This window comes from Sinocyclocheilus grahami, unplaced genomic scaffold, assembly GCF_001515645.1.
Source record: "Sinocyclocheilus grahami isolate Dianchi unplaced genomic scaffold, SAMN03320097.WGS_v1.1 scaffold127.1, whole genome shotgun sequence".
Taxonomy (NCBI): Eukaryota; Metazoa; Chordata; class Actinopteri; order Cypriniformes; family Cyprinidae; genus Sinocyclocheilus; species Sinocyclocheilus grahami.
Window position 1 is genome coordinate 1,984,417 of NW_015505306.1, and position 19,472 is coordinate 2,003,888.

General features: G+C 36.7%; 1 pseudogene; it reads left to right on the top strand.

The window, feature by feature from the left end:
* Nucleotides 1–19,472, top strand: part of LOC107590409 (thyroid hormone receptor alpha-A-like) — a 35,564-nt pseudogene that overhangs the window by 14,274 nt on the left and 1,818 nt on the right.

Sequence of the window (19,472 nt, forward strand, 5' to 3'; positions counted from 1 at the left end):
GGTAAGGTACGAATATGTTCCTTTACATCATGAAAACATGTGGGAGGCTTTTACCATATAAGACCCTGGAGCACAAAACCAGTCTTAAGTCGCTGGGGTATATTTGTAGCAATTGCCAAAAATACATTGTATGGGTCAAAATTATTGATTTTTCTTTTATGCCAAAAATCATTAGGACATTAAGTAAATATTATGTTCCATGAAGATATTTTGTAAATTTCCTACTGTAAATATATCAAAACTTAATTTTTGATTAGTAATATGAATGGCTAAGAACTTCATTTGGACAACTTTAAAGGCGATTTTCTCAGTATTTAGATTTTTTTGCACCCTCAGATTCCAGATTTTCAAATAGTTGTATCTCGGCCAGATATTGTCCTAGCAAACCATACATCAATGGAAAGCTTATTTATTCAGCTTTCAGATGATGTATAAATCTCAATTTCGGAAAATTGACCCAGGGTCACATATTTATTTGAACTTAAGATGATCTGACTCAGACACTTAATGCAGCTCTTTGCATTTTCCTACACAACCCTGTAACCTGATGGGAAATAAGGCCATACTGTATGTGACAGGTTAACCATGCTATTTCCTCTTTCCTGTTCCATCAGTTACTGTAATCCCTGTCCATTCTGTTCTTATGTCTCTCTTATGGCATCTGTTATTTTTTTCTTGGCAGTAGTTGAGAGTGAGACATTTAAGTTTGACCAGTCAGAAGCTGAACTTCAACATAAACAAGTGTTGATTATTCATTATTTTATTATTATATTGACAGACATAGTTTTATATTTCTCTTTAGATTTTTGCATCTAACTCTAATGGTAAATATAAATGGAAAGATAAAATAAGTAAAAACCTTTATTTAGCAAATATTTGTTTTTTTATTTTTCACAGCATAAATTTAAACACTCACTGTCACATAATTCTTAAGAAATCATTTCAGTATACGTATTTGCTTGAGAAACATTAGGTCACAATACGTTACACACACACTTTAGGTTATTTTAAGGTCCAATTTTCACTATTAACTAACTATTAACTTTGACTTCTACCTCAATAAATACCTAATTACTGCTTATTAATAGTTAGTAAGGTAGCTGTTAAGCTTAGGTATGGGGTAGGATTATGGGATCTAGTAGAATAACTGAGACTTCCATGTTGATCAGATGGCTTAATCTCCTGGTGTAGGTAATGCAAAAGCTAAAGAACATTTCACACTCAAGAAGCTTTTGTTTTGATATCTGATTTTCAGCAGATAAGATTAAAAGTTTCTGTTGTGCAGTGTATTCACCATGTTTGTTTACTGTAATATCCCATAACTGAGGATTTTGATGGTCATATTGCACAATACTGTACACAGCTCAGTTTTGGGAAATTCCCATGGCCTACATTCTAGCAGTGACTTCTCACGTGTACTATAGGGATTCGGTTGCCCAGTGTCTCAAAGAATGTCTTAAGCAGTTTGATCTCATTTCATCTGCTTTTGTAAATCTAGTAGATACTAATTGTGGTTTTATTTAGAAATTTCCCCTTACCACAAATAGTTTTTGAGGTGTCTCAAACAATTCAGTTGTAACAACACAGGAAACTAAACCAGTCCAACATAATGGTGTTTACAGATGTTACATTTCTGCTTTTATCATTCTTAGAAATCACAAACGCCCACACAAGACGTCAATCATACTCCGTTTCTCACCTTCCTCTCAGTTATGGTTCTGTCATGTGTTGAGAGGGATGTAAATTTAAATCTGAGCTCAAGATAACTGTACATTTCCTACCAAGTGTCAGTGTGAATCACAGTTCCACTACATAATCCTTTACATTCTCTCTTTTGTGGGCCATTAGTGAATTTTAGGACTGTCTTTATTTGCATAGGGAGAAAAAGTAAGATGAAAGCATAGTTTCAGGTGTTCAGAGTTTAAATTAGATTGTCTTGTCTTCAGTCAACTATAGTGAAAGACTCGTACACGTTCATCCTTGACTTTTGAGAAGGAGAGAACAGGAGTCCCATGCAGTCAGTGTGTTTGACTTTGCTTTTTTTATTGGTTCAGTACTTTCAAACATGAAGTAGAGAGTTTAAAAAACATCTTCTTAAAGTGTATTTGACAAATCTGCCACTTTGCTGACATGGTTTTAGCTTTTCAACTACTATACATTCTGTCCAGGCATGCATTTCCTGACTAATCATCTAATCACTGTTCTAATTCACTATCATAGTGAAAGAAACAGACTCAGTGCTCATGGCACTTGTTTGGGTTTCTATTATTTAATTCTAAACACACGATGCAGGTCTCCTGTTTCTGCTAGCTTTATTTCCCCATTGAAAATGCATGAGAGATGGAAAATGGGACGAGTGGTCCACTTCACCACGGTTGAAATTAGAGAGGTCAATTTTGTTTTTCAAATCCAATCATTTTCATGGGAGCTCAAGAGTCCTCTTCTGCCAAAATCTGTTTTAGCCATATGGACTCTGTGCATGTGCTGTATACAAATGTATGCCATCTGTCTGTACTTGAATGGTTTCAGAAAGCAACAGAATAGAAGCTGCTTTCGGGTCTACTTAATTTGTTACTGGTTTTACAAATAGCCATTTAGCCGATTAAATAAGGACATTGTGATCATCTGAAATACTGCTACAGGTTTTTTTGTTTCTGAATGTTCAGAGTACTGTATGTTCAAGGCTTTATGGTTGAATCAATCAGATTTAAAGAATAGATTTCCTGAGGGAAGGTTATACCCAGTATGGTTCTTCAGCAGATCTTTGGGGGGGTTGAGGTGCTATATAGCACTGCTGCCATACAAAGAACCTGTTAAGCCCCTGTATTCTCTAACTCTCTCTTAGTCTCTTAGTTTGATTGGGAAAGGATTAAAAAACAACATTAAAATACAGTGTATTTCCTAATGATAACATGGTTCTCAACCTTTTTGTCCCTAGGCCCCCTATAAGGAAATATTTCAGGGCCCCCACACAAGACTTTTTGACCTTAGAAAAGCTTAGAAAAGCGATTCTGAGTTTGGTCACACTTTAGTTTGGGAAACAATTCTAACTATTAACCAACTATTAACTAAGACCTTTGCCTCAATAAACTCCTAATTTGCTGCTTATTAATAGTAAAGTAGTTGTTAATTTTAGGTATGGGGTATGATTAAGGGATCTAGAATATGGCCATGCAGAATAAGGCATTAATATGTGCTTTATAAGTAATAATAAACAGCCTATATGCTAGTAATATGCATGATAGTAAGCAACTAGTTAATAGTGAGAAATGGTCTCTAAACTAAAGTGTTACCCTGAGTTTATATCTCACCACTTTCAGGTTTATATCTCACAATTCTAGACGTCTGAATTGTGAGATTAAAAAGTCACAGGAATCTTTTTATTTCTATTTCAATTAATCTATTTTTTTATACTGTGGTGGAAACAATCTTCCATATGTTATATTTGATACTGTGTTTTAAAACAAAAATATATATATAATAGGGTATATGTCGAACGTCACCTGACCAAACCCGGAAAGCAGGTCTCATCGCTTCCGCTTGTCGGAGAACGTGTTTAACAGCCATATTATTTAATAGCGATATCTATGGACTTTTAAGATAATGAGTTAAACTAGCTAGCTATTTTTATTGTTGACTAAATGTTAGTGAAAAGAATAAAAATAAATTTTTATGGACATTGGTTATGATCATCATTGGTATCTACTTTGAAGGCATCTTGAGTAAAACTGCTTCATATTTAACGAAACATATGCAAAACGCTTGAACCGGAAGCAACGAGACCCGGTTAATAGAATACGGAAGTCTGTTGCGCATAACCCCAGGTTTTGTAGCGGGCCTAAAAATTGCATACTGCATTCGTGATTAGTAATATTTTATAATTAATCCAAATACATTTTTATTGTTATTCTTATTTAAATGTTTAAAATACATGTACAAAAGTAAAATATTTCTGTCACAATTTCTTCAAGTTTAACCTGACTTTTATTTTGACAGGGTACCATAAAGAGTTTTGTTTGTTTGTATATGACAGGTTTTCTAAAATGAAACGGTCAAATGCTCATGAAGGGACTCTTAGAGCAGCTCTGGAGATGTTGATTCATGTATTTATGTCCTCATTTATTGAGCGGGCAGACACTAAAACACTGCAAGCGTCTCTCGCGCTTCAGTTTGTGTAGTAAACAAAACCACCCATCTGCGCCATTCATTCACACCGTAGACTCTAAGATTCACACAGAGACAGGATTCATATTTAAAAGTCTTTTTGTGGCTCAATATTCACAGACTCTAGCCCATATTGTGATCTGATTTGAGTGATCTGACCTACTTTCGATTTATTCGTCCAGAATTTGGCAAATTTCGTGACATTCCGCATCATACAGTAAATCGTCACAACTTCATATATCACACTGATTCAGACTCAAGTAGTGTTATTGGCTGTTTAAGAATGTGAGATCCTAAGGTGTGACACGCAGGTGATAATGCATGTCTGTGCAGAGAAAGAGAGAGACGGAGAAAAGGGCAGAAATTGTGACATCCTTCACAAACTGAACCACTACAATCTTTAAAAAAATTAGTAAATTAATCCCAAGATGAAATGATCTGCTAAATTATTAAATACTGAGGTCAGCCATTATGGAATAACCCAGTTCAGCTTTCCTATAATTAGAAAGAGGCCTACTGGTTGCCTTGGAAACGGCAAAATTATTGACCTTGCACAGTGAAGCCATATCGGCTTCAGAGCAAGAATGGAAAAATAACACACAGGCATGAGGGATGTGCATTTATCAGTTGGCCTTTTCCCTCTAATGAGAGCAGCTTGGCCTGAGCTCCGGGGGCAAGGGTTTAGACATGATGGTCTCATGCGCATGTGCACCACCGTGTGTTGAAACTGAGTCACAGCTGCTTTACAAATGTCTAGACTCTATAGGACAGGATCAGTGAGGAGGTGTCATGTAGGTGATTTGATTACAGAAATTCACTGTCTGACTCGGTTTGTGCTAATTCAAGGCTAATTATGTTTGGTATAAACAGGTATAAAGGCTTTTGATCCAGAGCCAGGAATACACCATGAGCCGTCCTATAGCAGCTGACTGATACTGACCCTGCGTATGCTGAGCAAAGCGGCGAGGGTCGGGTCCGCCTCAGTCCCGTGTGATTGGACGCTGGATGGAATCAAGGTGAATGGAACAAAAAGAGCAGGAGCTTAACCTGCCAGAGGGAGATGAGACACGGTGAGTTATCCTGTGTGTATTTATAAACTATGCCAGTTCTTAAAGGGATAGTTCAGCTAAAAATAAAAATTCTGTCGACATCATTATTCACTGTCATGTCGTTCCAAACCTGTATGACTTGCTTTCTTCTGTGGAACATAAAAGAAGATATTTTTGAGAAATGTCTCAGTGTTTTTTTTCCCATTGTCCATACAATGAAAGTCATGGGTGACTAAAACTGTCTGGTTACCAACATATTTCAAAATATCTTCTTTTATGTTTCACAGAAGAAAGTAAGTCATACAGATTTGAAATGTCTTTAGGATGAGTAAATTTTGACAGAATTTAAATTTTTGACTTGATTGACTAAACTGCTGATATTTAACCAGTTTGAGATTACCAATATCTGCTTTAGTTCCTCCTTGTATCAGTTTCCAACAGCTAATATCCATTTTATGGCTAAGATATTATTTTATTCAATTAATTAAATATATAATAAAAAAATATTAATATTGTCACGTGTATGTTGATGTCTTCTCCTCGTGCTACGTGTGATTCCCTGTGACAAGAATAAATCCTTTTGTTTCGTTCTCCTGGTCTCCTCGTTCCTCGTTCCGCGCTCCTCACAGTGGCACCGACCGTGACAGAATTCCAGACCTAAAAGTGACAATAAGCGGCACCCCTTCTACCCGTGTTTATTTTTCATTTTTTGAAAAGTGTTTTTGTTTTGTTTTCCCGTTCGTTTCTCCCCGTCCAAATGGAGGAATGAGCGATGTTAATCGCCGTGGCTCAGGCGAACCCCGACCCGATTCTCTACATGAAGGCATTAGTGCCGCTCGCCCTCGCCAGCTCCCTCGAGGGAGAAACACTACTGACGCTGTTCCGGATCGGGATAACCTACCATCGTTTTGCGAAACTCCCAGACACCACCAACCTCGGCTGGAAGGAGGGAGACATCCGGTGTCTGGAAAGCTTCCGATCCCGATCCGGGACCCATCTGCCGGCCGTTCCCAAGTCAAGTAAGCCGGCCGTTCCTCAGGCAAGCCCGCCGGATGTTAATGTGGCAAGCCCGCCAGACGTTAATGTGGCAAGCCCGCCGGACAATAATATGGCAAGCCCATTCAACATTAATATGGCAAGCCTGCCGCCCGTTCATGTGGGCCCAGTGTCGGTTCCAGCCGTTCCTCGTAAGAGCCTTCCAGAGCGCCCCGGCTCCTCGAAAGCGCTTTGCTGTGCCTGCTCCTCCAGAGCACCCTCCAGTGCCAGCACCACGTCAGCGCTACCCTGATCCCCAGTTCAGCCTATCCAGCTCTCCTTCGTCTTCTTCGCCTCCGCTGGTCCCGTCCAGCCCTCCCGCTCCTCCAGAGCGCCCTCCTGTGCCCGCTCCTCCTAAGCAACCCCCAGGATTCCTAGATTTCCCCAAGAAGATTTTGGGGGGGGGCATGTACCTGTGGCCGGGCCAGCCAGGGCCACGGAGTATCCGCCATGGCCTCCTGAGTCCCCTGATCCGCCATGGCCTCCCGAGTCCCCGGCTCCGCCCCCCCTCCCCGATGGTACTGTTATGGCGCGGGACGCGCCATCCGGGAGGGGGGCGATCTGTCACGTGTATGTTGATGTCTTCTCCTCGTGCTACGTGTGATTCCTTGTGACAAGAATAAATCCCTTTGTTTCGTACTCCTGGTCTCCTGGTCTCCTCGTTCCGCGCTCCTCACAGTGGTACCGACCGTGACAAATATAGCATATCAGTTTATTTGTTTTTCTGAAGTGTTGTTTTGATAAACCTTGGGTATATTTTGCAATAATGATGAGTTGACTACATAATCCAGCATATTACACTTACAACTTTCCAAATTAATGATTTTGCTCTATTTTTAGATCAATAATCAAGCAAATCTGTGACATTTTTATTCTTTTCTCAAATTCATGTAAAACTTTTCACCCAAATTGTTATTCAGATACCTTAATAATAATAAATATTATATTAAATACAATGCATTGTCATTTTTTAAATAATAATAATAATTATTATTATTTTAGAATGTATTGTGTTTTTTATATATCGGAATAACAATTTGAGTGAAAAGTCTTATCATTTATTTTGAAAGTTTTATTACTTAGTTTGAATTTGAGAATAGTACAAAAAAATGATATATATAAAATAGTGTTTTTAATGATTTTTATGGTAATGCCAATTATTATGAAATATTCTATTTGAGTAAATCAAAATAGAAGTGTTTTCACGAATTGTCACACTTACAACTTACCAAATAAATAATTTAATGGACATGGACATGAAATACTAAATTGCAATTATTTAATTATGTTATATGAAAGAGGCTGCAGAGTGATAAGAGAGACATGAAACTAGATTGGCTACCAGGTACAATGGTCAATAATACAGTGTATTAAAGTGGCATTATACAAACATATTTGAGCCCTCTATGCTTTAACTTATCAATCAGATTCAAGTATATTATAAAATCAAACATAAACATTAATATAACATTTAAACCGATATAAGGAGTCATTACAGTGCACATATGCAAGAAGCAAGAAGTCTTTAACATCACCTAACTGAATGCGATTGTAATCCAGAGTGCCTGATGATTCATCCAAGTGTGTGAAGTGTTTTACGATTAGGTGATACGATTAGACATGGAATATGACAAATAGAGAGTGAGATTATAGTGCAGGAGAGAGAGAGAGGTACAGAAGCCAGATGGGGCCACTGTGTAGCAAGGGACAATTCAGGACACTGAATCATTACGACAGTCGATGGATTGTCTCGGACCAGTGTGTGTCATTGAGGCAGAGTGTGTGTGTATTTGTGTTTGGAGCGTCCAAGCACGTGTCTCTCACATGTGCTGCCTCATGGTCGTGCCCTCCCCCCAGACGTTCAGTTGCTGCATGCGCACCACTGCACACACTATCACACACAGTTTCTGGGCCCTATGGGTCAGTTGTGGGATTATTATGCAGCTAGAGAAGTTTCAGATGGTTCCCTGAAAGGCAGATTTGTCCTGCGCCCTACCTCGCCTCGACCCACCATTTAATTACGCCTCTGTAATTTGATTAGCAGAAGGCACGCGTGAGTGAGCATTTAAAGGCTTATTCACTGTGAGTGCACACTCATCTCTCAGCGCCTCAGTTCCTCTCTCCTCGAAAGCATGTGCGGGAATTAAAAAGGAGGAAGTGGAACTTTGACGTGGATTTTGGTTTGATGTGTCATCCACTCACGTGTAGATTTAGCCACGAGATTCAAGAGGATAGAAACTCTCATTTTTAACATTTTCGTACTTAAAGAAATGCAGCATCTGTTAAATAATAAAAACATTTAATTTAAATAGATTTTCTAACTAGATGTGTGCTGAAAATATGCAGTGAAGTGCAAAAGTCTGAGGAGATTTGGGAATAGTATTTATTTGATTTAAAATGTTTGAAATCATAAAACGTCTTTTAATCAAATTTTGTTTACAGATTTCCACTGTATATTTGCATGCATTAAAAGGTAAACCAGCAAAAACATTAGTATTATCAAATGAATGTTATGACATAAAATTAATATGAAATATTTAAGATTTTTCACATTCTCATATTCATGTTAATAAAACACTCAATTTGTTATGCTAATAATAATAATAATACATGTAATAAATTAAAAATGAACAACAACCATAATAGTCATCATTATCATCATTATTGTTAATAATGTTTTTGTCATTATTGTTATATAATAAATTAAATGCATTATTATACATTATAATATTATATTATTATACTAAATTTAATTATTTACAAATAAATTATTAAACTAATAATTTTATTATTATCAATATTACATTATTTATATTATCAATATTAAGTATTATATATTAGGATAGAATAATGCAAAACAGAAGTATTTTCACTAGTATTTTGGACCTCTGTATACCAAACATAATGTTTGTACATTGAATTGATGCACTGAAGATTTATAGTACTCTGTTCTGCTGTAACACAGTTCGGTTGATGATTTATGCATGAATGTATTAATATGCTAGAAACTGAGCATTAATATCTGAAGTATGTGGAAATGACAACACTGTAGCAGTCCATTTGTATGTAAAGACAGATGACAGAGGGTCCTTTGCCTGGCTTAAACAAAAGCAGCTAAAGAGTGAAGAGGAAGATGAGAGCGGAGGGTTAGTGATGGAGGAGAGGTGGGGCTCACAGGGCTGATGCACAGGAGCCATGGCAGGAGGAGGAGTGTGTGGAGAGAGAGAGAGAGAGAGAGAGAGAGAGAGAGAGAGAGAGAAGTGTCATCCTACCAGCTCAGAGTCCCTGTTACTGCAGATAGATTGCTGACAGCTTGGTGAGAGGAGGGAGACGGCAAGCATGCACATTTTACAGCCCCATTATATCAACAGGTTAGAATATAAATGTTCTTTCTCCATCCATCCCATTCCCTCTGTTTGTTCAGTCGTGTCTGTGGATGTACGGGCAGATTGTCAGTTGGACTTAATACTGTGCTGTCCAACAGAGAAGAGAAAAAGTTGTCAGTGCTTGGGTATCTTGTGTGTGTGTGTATGTGTGTTTAATGAATCTCAAATCCCACATGACTGATAATGCGGGATTGCATTAGAATGTATTGCATTTGATTGTGTTCTCATTCATTTCAGTAATTTGCAATGTTTGCAGTCATGTTGTAGGCTTTGAGCTCAGTAGATTTGTCATGTTTTGGTCATTTGTAATATAGCACTATCTTCATGCAGTAAATAAATAATGTAACACTAGTGTATATACTATGCGTTGTTGTGTTCAGCTCTATAAACACAAGAATTGCCTTGCATCAACTGGGCTATGTGCTGATTCACGGAGGTGTGTCGGGTTCATTTGCTGTACGCTGCTAGTGAGTTCATAACCTGCACATGTAGACAGCGGCTTCTGTTGTTGTTCACTACCAACTGAGGAACTTGAAAGTGTTGCTTATGAATTTCATTGTGGTTTTGGAGTCATGAAGGCAGGCACATGAATTTAACGCATGAAACCGGTTTGTGGTTTGGTCTGTTGCTCTTCCTTTAGTTTTGCAATGCTATGCAACACTGTTGATAGACAAATTATGGCGGTCAGCTGAGGTGTGAATAATGCAGTGTGAAATTATTTTAAACAGTGCCACCGCGTGGTCACCACATGTATTTATTTTGCCCACTTAGTTAAAGGGATAGTTCACCCAAAATGAAAATTCTGTCAGCATTTATTCACCCTCATGTTGCTCCAAATATGTATGATTGACTTTCTTATGTAGAACACAAAAGAAGATCATCTGAAAAATGTTGGTAACTAAACCAATAAATGTTTTGGTTACCATTGACCTCCACTCTATGAGAGTGACACATTTCTTAAAATATCTAAATATATATTCCACGGAAGAAAGAAAGTGTTTGAATGTTTTAGTGTTAAAATTGTTGGTCACTTCTGAGCTTAATATGCAGAAACAACTATAGAAAGTCATTCATAGGTCGATTAACAGTCTCTCATTATTGTGTTTGTTTGAACATTCTGACTAGACTGACTCAACCAATGTTTGTCTCTTTGTCTAACCAATGTTTGTCTGTTTGTCTGACCAATGACCGACAAGTGGAGTGTTTGGGCATGATTTCCATTTTTACCGTTAGGCCTTACGATATGTACTGTAAAACAATGGAAATAATAATGAAATGCATGTTACACTATCTTTCAAAAGTTTTTTTAAAAGAAATAAATACTTTTATTTAGTGAGGATGCATTCAATTGGTCAACAGTGACAGTTAAAGATATTTATAATGTTAAAAAAGATTTCTATTTCAAATAAATGTTGATCTTTTGAACTTTCTATTCAAAGAATCCTGTATCATAGTTTTCCACAAAATATTAAGCAGCACGACATTGATTTTTTAATTTACATTTAAAATATATTAAATGAGAAAAGTTATTTACAATTCTAATAATATTTCACAATATTAGTGTTATTACCATATTATTGATCAAATAAATGCAGTCTTGGTGAGAATAAGAGATTTCTTTCTTTCAAAAATATAAAAAATCATACCAACCCCAAACTTTCAACGATTGTGTATATAAGCGGCTTTTTAACATTTTAGATTTTAAATAGGTTTTGTAAAATGTCATTCTTGTAAAATAGAAATAGAAAAATAATTTCTGATTTTACCATATACTTATTTCCCCTCTGCTTTTTTTCTCCAGGTGGCCGAATGGAGTGAAGAGAAAAAGAAAGAATAGTCAATGCTCTTTGAAGAGCACTTCTGGTAAGCATTTTGGATCTGGTGTCACTGCAGTCTAGACCTAAACAATTTGGGCCTGTGATGCCCAAACGTGCCCTTTCTGTGTTTCGAGACAAGCAGATTTTGAATGCAGCTAACAAAAATAAATATTTAGATCTTTGAGACTTGTTAAGAACGATTAGTCTACAGTTCAACACTGTCCACAGATCATTTGGAATAAACTAAAAATACTGTTATCATCTCCTCACACTTTTGATTCTCGAAACTCTTATGACTTCCCAAAACACAAAAGGAGTTATTAACAATATGAAAATCAGTGTTGCTGGAATAGTTTTTCAGGGTTGTAGAAGCAGTGTTTGTGTGTGTGGTCCTGGTATTCCTTACATTGCGGGGATCAAATGTACCTACAAGGATGGTTAATACCAGTCATTTCTGTATTTGTGAGGATATTTTTTTTTGGTTCCCATGAGGAAAACAGTTTATAAATCATACAAAAAGAAGTTTTTTGAAAATCTAAAAATGCAGAAAGTTTGGTGTGTTGGTTAGGTTTAGGGGTAGGGTTAGGGTAAGGGTAAGGGGATAGAAAATAGAAAGTTTGGACAGTATAAAAACCGTTAAGTCAATGGAATGTCCCCATAAAACATGGCGTGCATGTGTGTGTGTGTTCTGCTGTAACAACTCATCTCCTCTTCCTCTTCTAGTGAAGATCATCTCTGTTCCAGGGTATATTCCCAGTTACCTGGAGAAAGATGAGCCATGTGTGGTATGTGGAGACAAGGCCACCGGCTACCATTACCGCTGCATCACATGTGAGGGCTGCAAGGTGAGATTTCCAAACACTGAACCACTTCATAATCATAATCAGTCTGTGCTTACTTATTAATTTGCTTTCGTCTGCTCCCAGGGTTTCTTTAGGAGGACAATACAGAAGAATCTTCACCCTTCCTATTCCTGTAAATATGACAGCTGTTGCATCATTGATAAAATCACCCGCAACCAGTGCCAGCTGTGCCGCTTCAAGAAGTGCATCTCGGTGGGCATGGCCATGGACTGTGAGTGTTCACACACACACACACACACACACATGATTGTTTGGCTAATTGAAGAAATACTGTAGATTTCGTTTTTTTATATAAAATTAATAACAATGACTACAGACTAACACAAACCCAAATATTGTTTTATTTTATTATTATTATTTTTAGAAAAGTCTATTTTCCCCTTTTTTTTAAATTTAATTTAATTTTAGAAAAGACTTACTAGTATCTAAAGACTACAGAAAATGTTTCCAAATGTTTTCCATTTTTAAAGTATAAAATGACTGTTTTCACTTTTTTATAGAAAGTTAATATTAATAGTTATTTATTTAATTTATATATATATATATATATATATATATATATATATATACCCTGACCCTATCTTTAAAAATGTATTAATATTTCAATCCTGCTGATTTTTTCCCTCAAAGTATTAATTCAGCACAATCTGATGGTGAGATTTCTGTCTCTGTAAAAATGGCATGAGTCTTTAAATTACATTGTTTCTCAAAAAATAAATATATAAATGTGGCCTTTGAAAAAACATGCTATAATCTCCTTATATATAATAACATTACATAACACTGCCTGTCATTTCCTATTTAGTACTGAGAGTATTAAATGAGTGATTGTGCGAGTGATTCATGTCCCTGGCAGTGGTGCTGAATGATTCAAAGCGTGTGGCCAAGAGGCGTCTGATCGAGGAAAATCGGGAACGGAAGAAGAAAGAGGAGATGGTGAAAACACTGCACGATCGGCCTGAGCCCACAGTCTCGGAGTGGGAACTCATTCGTATGGTGACGGAGGCTCATCGCCACACCAATGCCCAAGGCCCTCACTGGAAACAAAAACGCAAGTTCCTAGTAAGAGGCCCGGTTGTGTCTGAATGTCTGTAAACATGCAAAGCATTGTAACCTCCTAATAACCTCCAACTATTGTCCGTCTTACAGCTTTTTTTTTTTGAGAATCTTTTCTTCATCATGCCGATTGTGTTTGAATGTCAGGGCTCAAAAAGCACATGTTGCCTAGCAACTAGTGTTGTTACACAGAGTGGTCTGTCAGGATTTGAAAGTTGCCGACAGTAACCAAAGAGCACCGGATTGGCCCTCAAACACTCAGATAAATCAGTTTGAGGATAGAAGGATGGGTTCTTTTGAATTCAGAGTTTGGTTTGTTTGGCTGGTATGGATGCTAGTGGATCGCGCTTGAGTTCAGTCTAACCAAATGTGAAAACAGCCTTAGAATGGGTTAAAAAGTATAAACAACTCTCAAAAGTCTGGGGTCTGTAAGATTTTGGAATTGTTTTTTAAAGACGTCTTTCATTATCACCAAGGCTGCAATTATTTGATCAAAAATACTGTGAAAAATACTAGTAATACTGTGAAATATTACAATTTAATATCTGTTTTCTGTTTTAGTGTTTAAAAATGCTATTTATTCCTGTGACAGCAAAGCTGGATGTTCAGCAGTCATTACTCCAGTCTTCACCAGTGCCATAAAATCCTTCAGAAATCACTCTAATATGCTGATTTGCTACTCAAGAAACATTTCTTATTATTATCAAAGTTGAAAACAGTTGTGCTGCTTAATATATTTGTGGGAATTGTAATATTTGTTTTAAGGATTCTTTGATGAATAAAAAATGTAAAAGAATAGCATTTATTTTTAATTTTTTTGTAACATTATAAATGTCTTTACTGTCATATTTGATCAACCTAATGAATCCTTGCAGTGTAAAATAATAACTTCTTTAAAATAAAAAAAAATACTGACCCCCAAACTTTTAAAATGTTATTGTAAAATAGTAGTAATTTATTTATTTACTCTTTTACAAAAACATACATAATCTCACTTATACAAGTGTTGGTAAAATGAAATGTAAATATGTTAAAAATTTGAAAAATCCTTGGTGTTGAACCTTTTTTCATTTGTAACATTTGTCAGATTTTTTTTTCACTCTATATTTGTTTGTCTTTCAGCCAGAAGACATCGGGCAGTCTCCAGCCCCCACATCAGACAGCGACAAAGTCGACCTGGAGGCTTTCAGTGAGTTCACCAAGATCATCACCCCTGCCATCACACGAGTTGTGGACTTTGCCAAAAAAACTGCCCATGTTCTCTGAGGTCAGTGTCTGTTTTTTCAAATACTGTCAAATATGTCTCATTTCTCCAGTGGGCCTGAAAAAGCCCCTCCGCAGCTGATCCCATAAATGACGTTATCCCAATACACATTTTCATAAACAACACCATGCCGCATTACAGGTATTACATCAATTGTCAGAGACCGCTGTGAAAGAGCAATTATCTGCTCCGCTCCAGCTGTCACTGTACTTTCTCTAAACCAAAACTGCATGTCAGTGTTTGTGTATGAATGATAAGAGACTGCCTGTGTGTTGTCTTAGTTTTAAAATATGCCTTGTTTGCTACCAAATTTGAGTAATGGCCTTATTAAAACATTGGCTGTGATTACAGGCTGTTGCTGTGCTTTGAATCACTTGTTATTTTGCCACTCTAATTGCTCATGTGAACACATAATGATCACAGATCATCATTTATTGAATTGCTACATTGGAGGACATTGAAGCCTCTAAGGGAGGATAAGCGAGGATATTTCATTGTGCTAGGAATTTCAAAAGACAATTTAAAAGAAAAAAAGAGCCAGATTTCTCATTGTCAAAGGCATGGCTTCTGTTCTGCCCATTAAGGAAGTAATTAAGATTTCTGCTTCCCAACATTTTAACCGGCCCTATTTTAACCGGAACACTGCCAACATTTTAACCGGCCCCAATACAAACACACATTTTTCAAATGTTATTTTTATAATTAATTTATATGTATTACTTGTAAAATTATACATTTAGATTTATACTATTTTCTCTCATTTTAAATACTTTTATGGAAATAATTATTTTAAATGTATCGAATTCTTCACACATATAAGTATATTTTTTTTCATCAAATTAAAAATTACATTTATTATAATTAAACAGGAACTCCTAGACAGCTTTTGCTGGAAAATTATGGCATGGCAAAACATTACTGATTGGTTTTGTTATTTTCGGTCCTATCTTAGTGATGCTATCAGAAATCATTCTTGCAGTTTCAACAATGCTTCATTTATGTTAGCCAGGTTGATTTTTCCCCCCTTATGATAAGGGGAAAAAGCTGAGAAGTTGTTAACAAATAGCAATCAAATAGTGGTTCATCCTTATTTTTGGGCCTTGAATGATGTGATGCGAGCTGTAAAAGTACAGGAATCAATTGTGACCCTGGAGCACAAAACCAGTCTTAAGTCGCTGGGGTATATGTTTAGCAATAGCCAAAAAAAGCATTGTATGGGTCAGAATTATCGATTTTTCTTTTATGCCAAAAATCATTAGGATATTAAGTAAAGATCATGTTCCATGAAGATATTTTGTAAATTTCCTACCGTAAATATATCAAAACTTAATTTTTGATTAGTAATATGCATTGCTAAGAACTTCATTTGGACAACTTTAAAGGCGAGTTTCTGAGTATTTAGATTTTTTTGCATCCTCAGATTCCAGATTTTCAAATAGGTGTACCTCAGCCAAATATTATCCTAACCTAATACACCATGCATCAATGGAAAGCTTATTTATTCAGGTGGTTTGTGGTCCAGGGTCACATTTGTGCTTTTTTGTCTTCCACTGATGTCCAGCTGCCCTGTGAAGACCAGATTATCTTGCTGAAAGGCTGCTGTATGGAGATCATGTCCTTGCGCGCAGCGGTGCGATACGACCCAGAGAGCGAGACGCTGACCCTGAGCGGGGAGATGGCTGTCAGTCGAGAGCAGCTGAAGAATGGAGGGTTAGGAGTGGTGTCTGATGCCATCTTTGATTTGGGCAAGAGCCTGTCACAGTTCAACCTGGATGACTCAGAGGTGGCGCTGCTGCAGGCTGTACTGCTCATGAGCTCAGGTGAGATGGACTGCCAGCTGCAACAGCCATATGTACTGTAGGTTCTTAAGAATCATAACTATTAATCTTGAGATAGTTCACCCAAAAATGAACATCCTGTCATCATGTCACCTTCATGTTCTTTCAAACCTGTATGACCGTTTCCTTTTCTACCATGAAACTCAAAAGTAGAATTTTTACAAGTTATTGTTCACTGATAATCTTGCCCGTCACTGCAGCTTTCGGATCAAATATGGCGTCCTAAAAAGCACTGTGAAAGGTTTGATGCATGTGACGAGACTAATGATGTTTGAGCTATAATGGGAAGGAGGTTTATTAGTGAATAATAGCTTTCTGTTGATTCCTCACAGACATATAACCTCAGAAGACATATGGACTACTTTTATTGTTCTTTTGTGCTTATTATACAGTACCATTCAAACATTTGGGGTCAGTAAGTATTTTCTTTAAAGAAATGAACATTTTACCCAGCAAGAATACATTAAACTGATCAAAAGTGTCAGTAAAGACTTTTATAATGTTATACATCATCTTTTTTCAAAGAAGTGCTGCTCTTTTAAACTTTCTATTTATCAAAAAATCCTTAAAAATGTATCACAGTTTCCACAAAAATATGAATCAGCACAGCGGTTTGCAACATTGTAAATAAATAAATAAATATTTCTTGACCAGCAAATCAGCATATTAGCATAAATTCTGAAGGATCATGTGACACTGAAAACTGGAGTAATTGATGAATATTCAGCTTTGACATCACAGGAATAATATACTAATTTGAAAATATCTTACAGTTGTAATAATATTTCACAATATGATTGTTTTACTTTGATCAAATAAATACCACCTTGGTGAGCATAAGAGACATGAAACATGAAAAAATCTTACCAACCCCAAACCTATGAATGGTATTGTATATGTAATCAGTTATGTTTTCTTTAATATTGTGTCTACTGATAAATGGCACCATCTGGTGGGTCAAGAAAATCACAGCCAAAATGGCATTACAATTTTTTTTTTAAATTTTATTTAGTCATTTATCTATGGAAGCCCGTTTCCGCCACTAAATAAAAATATATAATTCTGTAAGTCATAATAATGAGAAACTAAGTCATTATTATGACTTAGTTTCTCATTATTATGACTTAGTTTCTCGAAATAATGACTTAGTTTCTCATTATTATGACTTAGTTTCTCATTATTATGACTTAGTTTCTCATTATTATGACTTAGTTTCTCATTATTATGACTTAGTTTCTCATTATTATGACTTACAGAATTATATTTTTTTATTTAGTGGCGGAAACGGGCTTCCATATTTATCAGACGCTTTTATCCAAAGCGAATTACAAATGAGGACAACAGAAGCAATCAATTGTAGTATTAAAACAACTAAAAACATCCAAAACTAAAAGCTAAAACTTAATAAATACTACCTATACATATTTTAAAAATAAAGAGATTAAATTAAAATGACATATACAAATATCTAATTTAAAATATTTCATAAATGATTAACCTTTTTATGTAACATCCATTCATGCTCAAGTGAGATGCATTACAAAAATGCCTGATTTATAAAATTTTTAATATAACAGTAGTCTGTTAAAGCCTGCAGTCTAATGATGATTTACTTACCACTGTACAAAAAAGCGTTAAAGGAGACATAACACACACAGTTTCTGCCAATCTCATGTTAATCTTGAGTACGTATAGAGTATCGCATCCTTCATATCACCAAAGAGTCTTTAGTTTTATCAGATTTATAAAAGAAAGATACAGCTTTACGATTCTCTCCGAAAACAGCCGAGCTCCTGGAGGTGTGTCGTGGGTGGAGCTAAAGAGTAGCGAGCACTTACGCGCAGATTAGCAACAAAACACAGAAATTTGATGCAGTTTTTCTTACCGTCTGCGGTTCCGACTCATGACCGGGATCTTTTATTGCTTGGGACCGCTCCATCTTTCAGTATCAAACGATGTGCAAATCCAGCATCAAACTGGGCCTTCTTTATAAAATATTCGTCACAGAAATGACGGGAACAAACAAACACACATGCAAAACTCCGTTGCTGTCCCGGAAAAACAAACTGCATCCACTGTTCACGTAATGCTGGGTTCATTGGGAAGCTGAACAAGGTTATCTTTCCCTCACATCCAAAAACACACTTCTTTGGAGACATTCTTCTCGAGTAAGTCAAGTGTCAAGTCAAGTCGAGCAAGTGTGCAGCGCTGCCGACGACTTCTGTGACCCGAATGAAGCACGTTGATGGGCTGCTCTTGCTCTTGCTCTTGCTCTTGCTCTCGCTCTGGTTGATGTGTGCGCGTGCTCTTCCGGGAGAAGAGCCCATACAAGGAATTCCGTCCTTCATGATGTCATGAAGGGCCAAGCTCAAGAAAAAAAAAATCTGAAACTTACACGAACCCGGAAGGAGTGTATTTGGCACAGAAATATTAAAAACTAACCAAACTTAAAAATAATTTGCTTATAATTTCCACACAGGAAAGACTTGGTGTTGTTTCCAAACAGAAGGAAATGTATCGGTATTGGCTATTGGCCAAAAAGAGTTGAAAAATATCGGATATCGGCAAAAATCCAATATCGTGCATCCCTACTTCTTTGGAGACTTCTCGAGCAAGTCCTGTGCAGCGCTGCCGACGACTTCTGTGACCCGAATGAAGCACGTTGATGGGCTGCTCTTGCTCTTGCTCTTGCTCTTGCTCTTGCTCTTGCTCTTGCTCTTGCTCTCGCTCTGGTTGATGTGTGCGCGTGCTCTTCCGGGAGAAGAGCCCATACAAGGAATTCCGTCCTTCATGATGTCATGAAGGGCCAAGCTCAAAAAAAAAAAATCTGAAACTTACACGAACCCGGAAGGAGTGTATTTGGCACAGAAATACTCTGTCATACGTCCAAATCGTTTTTTTGAAACTTTGGCCATGTTTAGCATGAGAATCCAACTCTTTTAACAGTGTAAATAGCTCAGAATGCATGAAATAGCATTATACCTACCTTTAATATAACAC